Genomic DNA, 12,517 nt, shown 5'->3' on the forward strand with positions numbered 1-12,517 from the left:
CCGACTGCACAGCAGTTCGCCGATGTGATGACTAAGGGACTGCCGACTTCCACCTTCGAGGAGTTTCGTTCCAGTCTCTGCGTCTCCGGCGCCGCTTCGACTGCGGGGGAGGGGGGGGGGTTGAATATATTGTGTACGTGTATATTGTGTCTTGGGCCCACCTCCTAGGTCCTCTGTATAGTTGAGGTTGTGGCCCCCTTTTGTATTCATATATACGTGCCTGGTGCACCAATCAATGTATTGTGTTGCACAGCCTATTCTTTTCCTTCTACAAAGCCCATTAGATGGAAGAAAAAACAAGTCCCATTTTACTCCACGATACTTTTTTTTTGAACTGTTACTACCAAAATACTTCTCAAGCAAACCGATAACATTACCTCTTTAGCCCTAACAAGACATTCATCTCACCTACTGTGCTAACAAACCTACAAGTTTTGTCAAATTAATTTATTCGTATATTGAAGGAAATTCCTAACATTCCATTGTATAAATAGACGGGCGCGGCAACGCGCGCCATCAATGATCTAGTTCGATTCACGGGGTAACCTCGGTTATTAAGGATAACGAGACCAACACATTGGGAGTTCAATGACTGAACTGTATCTACCCCTAGATACTTGATTCTAGTTACTGTCATCAATGTTCGGCATAGTGTTCCTCTCATCTCTGTACCTTGCCTCACCTTGTTCCGATCTTCAGTTCTCGGGTACCTGCGAGTCCTAGGATCAAGGTAGAGAGAAGAGATAAAATCGTAGCACAACACATAGGAATAACATTGACGGTGTAATACACCAGTGGTGTCTTCTCCGAGGGGAGCCCGACAACAGGCTGCCACGCACGGGCATTTGTGCTAGTATAATGTAATGTAATCTTTAGGGTGATAGTATACATTGCAACATGCTATTCTTGTTCTGTTTTACCCTTCATAGAGATCCTTTTTTTGCGAATACATATTTATAAGGCAAGTTTAGAATGTGAATACATCAATCTAGTTCCAAACATTTCACTCTATCCAGTTCAATTGATCATCCACAATACAGGCATGGTATAAGTCTCACAAAAACTCAAAATAAGTAGCCAATAAAAGGTTCTGCTCTAAGCTATGTTGCTTCTATGGTCCACATTTAAAGAGGCACAGTACTTTAAAGTTCTTGTCTGAGCACACACACACGCAAAAATCTATAGAACATTGGTTAATTCTGTTGGCTCCATGCATTAATCAGTTGTTCAGGATGAATTTGTCAGTAGACTCGTCAGCAAAGGCTAGTAGTGATTGGGTAAGTGCCTACAAGAATAAAAACATCAAGCTTCAATTAGATACATATTTTGCTGCAGAAATATGGCAACGTACAAAAACAAGACTGACTATTCGTGTGCAGAAAATGCATTAGAAATGGGGAAAAGAAGTACAACCTAAAATGGCAAGAGGTATGAGTTTTAGAAATCTTCAATTTTTAGTATTTCTATGCTGGGAAAACACGTATGGAGATTGATGACAAACCAAAATGTTTGTGTGTTACAAATTACATTAGTGCCAAAAAGAAAGGAGCAGTTCGCATGTTTGGCAAGCAATCTTGATGGAAATCGGATTACTAAAAGTATAGGTGAGACGCCAGCCCTAAAAAATATCTAACAATTAAAGTACGAGACAAGTCAAAAAAAACTACCGTACAAGTACTAGGCGTGGCTGCCGGCTTAGCACGGAAGTGGAGGCCTAACACCATGCTAACAGAATTTAGATGAGCAAGCCGACCTAGCAATGGCTTACATGGTGTTGCATAGTACGATGGCAAGGCATGGTATTTTGCTCTTTTTTTTTTTGAGAAAAATGTATTTAGCTAGTACTATATTATGATATGTTTTCTATAATTACATTTTCCTCTATATGGGCGTAATTCAAGATTCCACACTGGGCCCCAAAATTACTCTACAACCTTTGAATTTGAGTTAAAACATACTGCAATTGAGCTAAAACACAAGTTAGAAATGTGATAACTTAGGATTTACAACAAAAATCAAGTACTATGTTAAAAGAAGAGATGTTTACCTTCTATAATGTCCTCTCCACAATCCGATATAATTACAGTCAAGTTTCTAGTTCTTTGGCAAAGTTTCGTGGCACGAAATATTTGAATCTGTAAAGTCAACAATATAATATAATTTTAAATTTCCATGGTTGGCATAAATTATACAATCAACAAGAAAAACACAATAACAACTTACTTGAACATCTATTTCGGCATTTAAGCCTTTTGCTTGTTCAAAATTGTCCTTGCCTATGTCCAACAACATCTTTTCCAGCTGACAAGTTAGAAAATTCAATAGCATAAAAAATCACATCTATAAATTACACACACACACACACACACGCACACACGCACACACGCACACACACGCACACGCGCACGCGCACGCGCACGCGCACGCACGCACGCACGCACGCACACACACACACACACACACACACACACACACACACACACACACACTCTTTTAGTTTTAAAACACTCACCTCGATTGTACTAGAAATATATTCTCCATTGAAACATTCAATAATATCACCCTTCCGGATTCCAAGTTTCTCAGCATTCGATTCTTTTGACACCTATGTTTAATTGAACATGATTACTCCATAATATGCATGTAAGTAATAGTTTAGGGACAACTAATATAAATGTGAAAATAAACATTGTTAAGCACCACCATATACCTCTTCAACAATAAGACCAGACTCAATGTTATGCTTACGCCTCATCCTCTCAAAACAAATAGGATCTAGAAGCTTGATGGAAGTAAAGGTCATTCCAAGGTGGGGCCGAGGGATGCACCTATACCAAATATAATCATTAAGATTGTAATAATTTTACAGGCTTGTTTTTAAAATAAAACAACATATTTCATTAGAATCAATACCAAGTGAGTACCATACAAGCTTAATCAAGAATATTATATAGAATTAATACCATAATAACAAGACATCAGTTCACACCCTTCTCAAAAGAGGATTAAACTAGAAAAATAAGTCACCAAGTTAAAAATAAAAATAAATATTTACACCAAATTAAGTTCATATACCCTGCATAGGAATAGTTTAAAAAAACATGCAGAATTCGATAAGGTGACCAACACACATTTTCTCTATAATGTTAGACACATTTTGTAGCACCTAGGCCTCCCGTAATGATTTTTCTGAATCATACTTTAGCAATTCATTTATTTAAACATAGAGTAGTAATTATTAAGCAACCACAATCCGAACATAATTTTGTAGTTATTCAATTGTATTGCATGAGTTACATTATATAATATAATGCATTAGCTTAACAACACTAAAAACGAATTGGGAATAAGGGTCGTACTTTAACTTTCTCCATGAATCAAAGCACTTGTGCAATATAGAAGAAGGTGAAAAGGTCTCATTGATTTGATTGTTAATCATTCCCACAACCTTCCCTTCCAAGTCAATGATAGGGCCTCCATCGTCACGCAACTACAACATAGCAATGATAATAATATTATAATTTATCATTTGTACTAATAAAATAGCAACATTAATTAAAATAGAAAACATAAAGTTAGGATTTGATCATAGTACGTACGATATGTTCATTGTTGGAAAAATACATGTAGTGACATCTCTCGTAAGGGACAGGAATCATGTATTCCACCCTACCATGGGTTATCCTTAGATCAAGACTTTCATCCCTTCCAAGTCGGAACACATCTTGACCAGAGTGCACATTGTCATTAAAAGTGGACAGTTGAACCGGTTTGTTCACTACAACCTCGTAAAGAGCAAATTCATAGTGCTCCTGGAGGTAGAGTAGACTGGCTACTGCAGTTGTGTCGTCAAGCAAGTGAACAGTGACCTGGAAAAGACAACCACAAAGATTATGACACTGCAATAGAATTTTCGTAGTATTTGAGGAAACCATTTTCGAGAGATTGACTATCAGAAAAACCGAACGCCACACCGAATCAAGTATATTATTTCAAGTACACAGTGTGCATACATAGTAAATTGAAGAGAAAGCACATCTAATTGGTAAACGGGTGTCGATGAGGCACATTGCAAATGATTAAGTTTTGATATGGAAAAAAGGGAAAACAAACAAGCACCAGTGAGTGGAGAAGATAAATAAATAGAATAGTGAATTAATGTTAAGAAGCTCACCTCAGCGTCGCGATGATATTCGCCCGTCCACTCATCCATCCACTGGTCGGATCCTTTGCACGAATGAGATGCGCGGACGTCAAAACCACGGCGGTATTCCTCTCATCGTCCCGTTGGATCCACAAACCACAACACCTATTTAGCGGCTCATCATCTACGATTAAAGCAAACCGAAAGTCACAACAAGGGGATGGCTCCTCCCGCTCCAGCCCCCGCTCCATCATCCTCGCCGGCCTTCCCCGCCGCCCAGCCCGCGCCCGCCGCTAGTCTCGCCCTCTCCACCTGCCCCCTCGATGAGCTGCTCCCAACTGTCGCCCCACCACCTTCACCTTTCCTTGATCTGCCCTATGTCAAGGCCGGGCAGGTCGCGCTCCGATGCTTCCTGGGCTGTGGCAACGCCATGGGAGTGGAGTTTGAAGATGACTGCTGCTACTACCTCCGTCTCGCCATCACCACCCCGGCGCTCCACCTCGCTTCGCCGAGCTACATCACCTTTAGCCATTCCACCCACCACCTCAATGCCCTAGTCGTGGCTGCTCTGCTCCAGGCCGTTCTGGGTGGCTCTGCCGCTCACTTCTTCGTTGCGTAATGCTCCCCCCGATCTTCCGCTTCCACATTGCTTCTGCGCGCATAGCGGAGATCATCCTTGCCCAAGCACCGCTCCCCTGTCGTAAATTTTCCTTCTCCTTCACTAGGACCCTGCCACCGCTCCCACCCCCTCCTCGCTCTACGGCAACATGCATGACGCTCGCTCAGCTTCTCCAAATCCCAGACGACCTGGGTGACCACTTCGAACGGGTCGCCTGGGCACAATGCCGCTCACCGGTCTCCATCCTCTCACACTCACAGCTGCATGGATGCCGCATGTACGCGCGTGTCATCCAGTTCCATTTCGACCTCGATGCCTCCTTGATGAGCCTCATCCTTGCCTGCCTCTTTGGCGGCATCCACCATCTCTTCAACGTCACGGATGATGGAGACTCTTGCTTCTCCTTCACCGTGGCGTCGCCTGACGTTGCCTCGCTCATCGCTTCCATGGGCGACTTCAGGAAGCTCGGCATGTTGATCCGTTTCCCATGGCCTCTGCCTCGAGGTGCCACCTGCTGCTTGCCTCCTGGCTTGCCACTACCATCGTCTGTTGGAGCCGCATCCTCCTCCTCGCCGCCGGCCGTTTCTGCACTGCGGCCAGCTGCGTCCACAACTCTTGAGCTACCCAAGGAGCATCGACAACGGCCTGGTATTAGCTTCTTTTATCGTATGCTTAATGTTAATCACTTCTTCCAACTTTCGCCACGCATGCATTACACCAAACATACACACCCGTTCTGGGTTACTTTCTTGCCGATCTCCGTTAGACCTAATGAACTATTAGTTGAGTCAGCCCTAAACCACTGTTTTTCGGTCAAACAAGATTTCCTTGCAGTCAAAGTTCATGAGCATATCTACAAAACTGGCATCTTCTCTTATCAACCAAAATTCAAATTCTCAGGCATGGGTCCCTTGATTTTGAAGGGTTTCGTCTCTTCTTATTTGACCAACTCGAAATGGCCGTTGCCCACTGCAGTCGCTTCCTGCATGATTACACAAAATTCGTATACCCTACTCTGCCCCCTCGAACGGTGTCTATTCTTAGCCCTTTTGCCCACCAGCTTGCGCAGGCTCACGTGCCACAGCAGCCCCCTGCGGTTGCACGCTCGCCGCACGTCCGTCCTGCCCCGCATGCGCCTGGGTCCCACCTCATGCATAATGATGACCGTGCGGCGCTCTCTAACACACCAAATCTTGCAAAAGATCCGTACGCGGTGTCAGAGTCGCCGCACGCGACCGTAGTTCTCGCGCGCCCCCAGGAACCCCACTCACTCTCTCTGTCTGTGCCATTTTTGGACGAACCGCTTGCCCGCCCTGCGTCTAATTCGGACCCCGCTGCGCCGCCCTCTGTCCCCCCATGCGCAACCCCAGCATCCACGGCAACGGAGAATCTTGCATTGGGAACCGACGATCTGGAGAGAGCACGCGCCGGCTCGTCGACACAGCTCGTCCACGACGCCTCTGATCAGCATCTAGGCCTCATCATCACGCCTAATCCCTCTCTCCAGCCTACTCCGGCTGGTCGGTCACCACGCGCAAGCACATCGCCCCCTCCCCCTCTGACACACGCAATGGCCCTAGCCGCCCTGACGGCGGCCTTGTCACCCACACGCTCCAACAACAACACGACGCCATCCTACAAAGATGCTCTCCTCTCCTCCCCTCTCGACCGCGCCCATCCTCCCTCGCACCTCACCTATTTAACCCCTCGACGCCTCCTCCCCACTCATCCTCATTTTCGCCCTCCTTCTCCCAAACACAAAAAGCGTCGCTGCTTCCGGTGCCTCGCCCTAGACCATTGCGTAGAGATCTGTCGCGACCCCATCCGCTGTGCTCGCTGCTGGCGGTGCGGCCACCGCAGTCGAGATTGCAGGTACAGACGAATCTGGCCCTTCTTCCCTCCTCTTCCCGATTCCTTCGTGTCTCATCCTAACCCCGTGTTCTGCACTCGCAGCATGGACTCCGCCGGCTCTTCCTTGGCGACGGTCCGAGCCTCGCGCACGCTCATGACCGGAGACGTCCCCATCATCCTCTCGGAGCCATTCACTGCGCTCTGTGTCCCCTCGCCCTTCATCCTCAACGGCACTCCGGTCGATGCCAACGGGCCCCCCTTCCTCCCTCATCGCCTCGCGCCTCCGCACCTCCGCCCACTCCCACATCACCCTCATCAGCCAACTTTCACACGCACACGTCGCCATTTGACACCCATGAACTACAAGCATGTCTCTCCAACGTCTACCTCGCATCCCAATACACTAGGTCCCCCTCTCATGTTTCTGACACCGACACCGTGGATGAGCCGCCACAGCCGTTCCATGAGGTTGGCATGCTGCCGCCCTTCGGTGACATGCCTCTAGTCGATGCCCCTCCCTGCCTAGTCCACTGCCCTCGCCGCTTCGCCTTCGCACACCTCCAAAACCCTGACCCCAATCCCACCCCTCTCATCCGAAGAGCCATTCAACACACTTGCGGCAACCCCTCCTTCATCATGGGCGGCTCATGGCGGGGGATTGCCTGCCTCACCTTCCACACTCCCGCCGCACGAAACGACATGGTCAGCCACAGTCCTATCAAGTTCGAGGGCAACGTAGTCACCATTGAGCCGGTCGAGCACGTCGACCGTTCTATCGCCATCTTCACTGACCTCGCCGAGGTCGAGGTCTTTGAATTCCCTCACGAACTCTGGCACGAGGACGACATACGCTTCGCCCTTGCCTTTCTGGGAGATGTATGTGCCGTCGATGACTTTTGTCTCCATGGCATAGACTACACCTCGGTCCACGCCCTTGTGCTCCTCCAATCTGGCAAACCTGCTCCCCCTGGCATCATCATCCAACTCCCACCCATCAATGAAATCAAAATCGCCAAAGTTGTCGAGGTTTCTCACTGGCACCACGGAGATGGAGCCACTCCCTTTGGATTTGGCTCCTCTGACGGAGATTCTGCACCGCTCTCTCATGGTGCCTCACCACATCCTCCCTCCCCTACTCACCTCGCCCCCGTCGTCTCTGCGATTCGCTCGGGGTGGCGGGCCGATCCTACCTACGGCGGCTCTAGGCAAGTCGCACCCCGTGCAGCCATCGTTCCACCGGCCTCCGCTTCGGAGGGGTCAGCTCTAGCCTCTCCTTTCCCTTCCCCTGGCATCATGCGGCAGCCTCTCATCATTTTCGACAACAGCTCTGCTACTTCGGAGGACATGCACGCCCCGCTCTTGCATGCCGTTTCCTTCGACTCGCTGGACCCGGTGCATGCACCCTCCCTTGCTGACCCTACCCCAGCTATCACCCGCCCAGCACCTCAGGTGGGTTCTGTCGCACCTCCCGGCCCTTGCGCTGAGCCGACTGCCGCCACGGTCCTTGTGGGCCCACTGATGCCGTCCAGCTCGTCCGTGTTTGCCGTAGTCATACCACCTGTTGGTGCCAACGCGGGCCCCACCACCTTCACATTCTCGGCAGGCGAATCTTCACGTAATGCTGGTAATCCCCTTACCCCTCCCCCGCTCAATCAGCACAACCCTTTGCCCCCTGCTTCTCTGCCTCTGACTGAGACCGCCATGGCTGCAGCTCTCCCCCTGCAGGATCTGGACACTCACGAGTGTACCCTTCGCAAGGAGCGCCGCAAATCTGCTCGCGACCAGTCTGCCTCCAAGGACAAGCTGCGGCGGAGCGCGCGGCTGGCCGGCAAGGAGGCCAACTACTCACCCATGCTTGCCAGGGCCGTCAAGGCCAAGGTGGCGCGCCTCTCCGCCTCAGATGTTAGCACGGCCCTCGACCGTGCTATCCAGGAGGCCCGGCTCCACCAGTCTGACACCCCTTCTGCATCCGCCGAAGATCTCGCTGCCATTGCACTGCTCTGCGGTGCCGACGATGCACAGGTGGACGCCATCGTTGGATCCGAGGCCTCTGCCTCTGGTGATGATGAGGCTCCACTGCACCTCCTGCGACTTTGGACCGATGGCGCGGTCCTGCTTGCCGCCGCCACCGCTAGCTTCACCGATCGTTGATGTCGTTTGCTTGTACTTTTGGTTTATGATTTCTCTGTCGCATGTACCACTGCCACTTCAGACCCCGCGCGTGGCTTTTGTAACTGTACGCTTGATGTACCCCGCCCTTCCTACCTGGTGCTTTAGCAAATCCTATGAGTAATTACACCTTTCTAATTTGCTCCTGGAACATACGTGGCCTTGGCGACACTGACAAATGCACTGACGTCCTTTTTGAACTTTTGATGACAAAACCACACGTAACCCTCTTGCAAGAATCAAAACTCGATGACCTCTCTGCCCCTAAACTAAAATCTTTTATGCCTACCACGCTCGATCAAGCTTTCTCACTGCCAGTCGTCGGATCCGCTGGTGGCACCATCTCTGCCCTCAATTCCACCCTCTTCCAAGTCATCTCTGTCTCACACCTAACCTACTCTTCTACCTTACTCCTACGCACAGCTGCCTGCGCCCAACCCATTTCTATCACAAACATCTATGCTCCATCCGCACGATCACTCAAACAAGCATTCTTAAACGAGCTCTCGTCAATCTCGCAACCAGACGACACACCCTGGATTATCGCAGGAGACTTTAACCTCATCTGCTTCCCGACTGAGAAAAACAACCCGGCGTTTCACCACGATGAAGCCACTGCTTTCAATCAGACCTTGGATGATCTTGCCCTCGTTGAACTGCCCCTACTCAATTGCAGGTTCACCTGGTCGAATAATCGGGCTACTCCCACTTTAGAACGCCTAGATCGGGTCTTTTTCAATCTTGCATGGGCAGATGCCTTCCCCAACACCTCCCTGTCTTCTCGCACACGCTTCACGTCCGATCACGTCCCACTACTCATCCATGTCACCACCACCATCCCGCGCTCCAATTTTTTCAAATTTGAACCAGGCTGGGCCTCCTCATGGCCTTGTGGCGAAATCATCAATCAAATTTGGGCCTCTCTGCCCTCGCCACCCCCAACGCTACCGCTTCCCTTGTATCCGCGCTCAAAAAATCACGCTCCCGCCTCAAGAAATGGGCGCGCTCGCGCATCCCAATCCCCCTACGCGAGGCACGCTGCCACGCTGCCATCGCTGCCCTAGATCTCATGGAGGAAAACATGCCTCTATCTCCCTCAGAGTCTCTCACACGCAAAATCATCGTAGCCTTACTCAAATGCACCATCCAGGAAAAAATGTCATATTGGCGCTGGCGTGCTAAGGTCTCACGTGCCATACATGGTGGTGAGAACACTAAGTTCTTCCATATGTCCGCCTCTCAACGCCTACGCAAAAACAAAATCCTTACGCTCTCTCGAGATGGCTTGGAATACTCTGCTCACCATCAGAAGGCTGATATCCTGCGCGACTTCTTCGTGTCACTAATTGGCACCGCCATCCCAACATCTTGGGCCTTTGACCTCAATTCTCTATACCCACGGCCGGTGTCCGGGTTACACACCTTAAATGTGCCCTTTACCGAAGAGGAAATAAAACTTGCCTTCTTCACAATGAACCCTCAAGCCAGCCCTGGACCAGATGGTTTCGGACCCTCCTTCTACAGATCCTTCTGGCTTCTAGTCAAAAATCCTATCCTCTCCTTCTTCTCCCTATTCCATCAAGGCCTAGCAGACACTGAACGCCTAAATCATGCCCACATCGTCCTCCTCCCCGAAAAGGAGGCGCCAACCACGCCGGATGCTTTTAGGCCCATCTCGCTTCAAAATTGCCCAATAAAAGCGGTCGCTAAAGTGATCACCTCTCGCCTAAAACCGCTCATCCCTCTGCTAGTTCATGGCAACCAGACTGGTTTCATCTCTGGACGAAACATCGCCGAAAACTTTGTGTTTGCAGCAGATCTTATTAGCTCTTGTCACACGCGGAAAAAACCAACGATGGTCTTCAAGTTAGACTTCAAAAAAGCCTTCGATTCAGTAGCTTGGCCTGCCCTCGACAAAATTCTCCAAGTTCGTGGGCTTTCACCTCTGTTCCGCAGTTAGATACAAAATCTTCTCCATACAGGCAAAACGGCCGTACTTCTGAACGGGGTCCCAGGCAATTGGATTCAATGCAAAAATGGGTTGAGGCAAGGAGACCCTGTCTCCCCCTACCTCTTCCTCATTGTTGTCGACCTTCTCCAACAGCTCATTTTTCAAAACTCTGATCCGTCCCTCCACAATCCCATCTTCTCCCACCTGCCCCCCACTGTCCTCCAATACGCCGACGACACTCTCATCGTCGCCGCTGCATCCCCCTCAGCTGCCTCAACCCTTAAAAGTCTCCTAAACAACTTCGCTCGTGCCACGGGACTAGCCATCAACCTCTCCAAAACTACTTTAGCAACTCTGCACACAAACGATGATTCCACCGCTTCCATCGCCCTTGCCATGGGGTGTGCATGCGCATCCTTCCCGCAAATATACCTCGGCCTCCCTCTCGCTTCGACAAAACCCCTCTCCAATGTCTTCAGCCCCTTAGTAGAGCGTGCTAGGAAACTTCTTACCGGTTGGAGGGCCAAACTTCTAGACAAGGGCGATCGTCTCATACTCATTTCCGCGATTCTCGACTCAATCCTCACCTACTTCATGTCCGTCTTTTGAATCCCAAAGAAAACCATCAAAACTCTGGACTTGCTGAGAAGAAGTTTTTTTTGGGCAGGAGAGGATGCATGTTCCGGTGCCCAATGTCTTGTTGCTTGGAAAAATGCCTGCTTACCAAAAAAATTCGGTGGTTTAGGGCTTAAAAACTTGCATGTTCAAAACAACTGCCTACTCATGAAATTTGCAGCTAAAGCTCTCTCCACCGCACAAACACCATGGCTCCAGTGGCTTGATCTTCAACATCCCAACGCCTTAGTATCCCCTCCACCACAAACCTCCTTCCTATGCCGCACCATCTCCTAGCAAATAACTACTCTCCAAAATATTTCCTTCGTGCTTACTAATAGCGGGTCACATACCTACTTTTGGTTAGACAAGTGGCTCACCCCTCAACCGCTCGCCATCACCTTCCCCCACCTATTCTCACACTCAACTTTACAGTTGGTTAAAGTGGCTAACATTTTGCGTTCCGGTATTGAAGTTAACCTCCGTAATCGCCTCTCGCTAACGGCATAACAAGAGCTTGTGTCGCTTCTGGCTATTTTGCAGGACTTCGTGCCGTCGACGGAGGAAGATCAACGGTTTCTACGACATGGCACTTGCTTCTCCGCCAAGCATGCATATGGTGTCCTCATGGCTAGGCCTGACAACGATCTCATGGCCCCTCTCATTTGGAGTGCAAAGGTTCCTCGGAAGCTCAAAGTTTTTGCATGGTTACTCTTCAAAGACCGCCTCAGCACTAGAGTTAACCTTGCACGCAAGCATATCATCAACCCAGACATATGCCCCCGATGTGCTACGACAACCGAAGACTCAAACCACCTCTTCATCACATGCCCTCTTGCCAATAGAATTTGGCAACGGTTAGGGTTCCTCCCAACTTCCAGTGACATTTCAGATCCGTGGGACACTCCGGCTCCTTCCCACCTCCCAACCGAAGCATGGCCTTCGATCCTTCTGGCCTTGCTTTGGATGATTTGGACAACACGAAATGACATGGTCTTTAGATCAATGCTCTGTAATAACCTTAAGGAACCTCATTGCTGCCTTGGATCTTTGGTCACATCGTCTTGTGAGCTCACAAGACAAGGAGGACGTCTTCTCGTGGCGTTCCTACCTCTCTGCACGTTGCACCGTGCCTATGTAATTCTATACTCACTGCCATGGCAGTCTC

At 49.3% G+C, this 12,517-nt stretch overlaps 1 pseudogene; it reads right to left on the minus strand.

Moving 5' to 3' along the window:
- Positions 1 to 1,219: 1,219 nt before the first annotated feature.
- The window catches only part of LOC119297516, a 45,005-nt pseudogene continuing 33,707 nt past the window's right edge, over positions 1,220 to 12,517 (minus strand).

The sequence above is a fragment of the Triticum dicoccoides genome, chromosome 5A (genome assembly GCF_002162155.2).
Source record: "Triticum dicoccoides isolate Atlit2015 ecotype Zavitan chromosome 5A, WEW_v2.0, whole genome shotgun sequence".
Lineage (NCBI taxonomy): Eukaryota > Viridiplantae > Streptophyta > Magnoliopsida > Poales > Poaceae > Triticum > Triticum dicoccoides.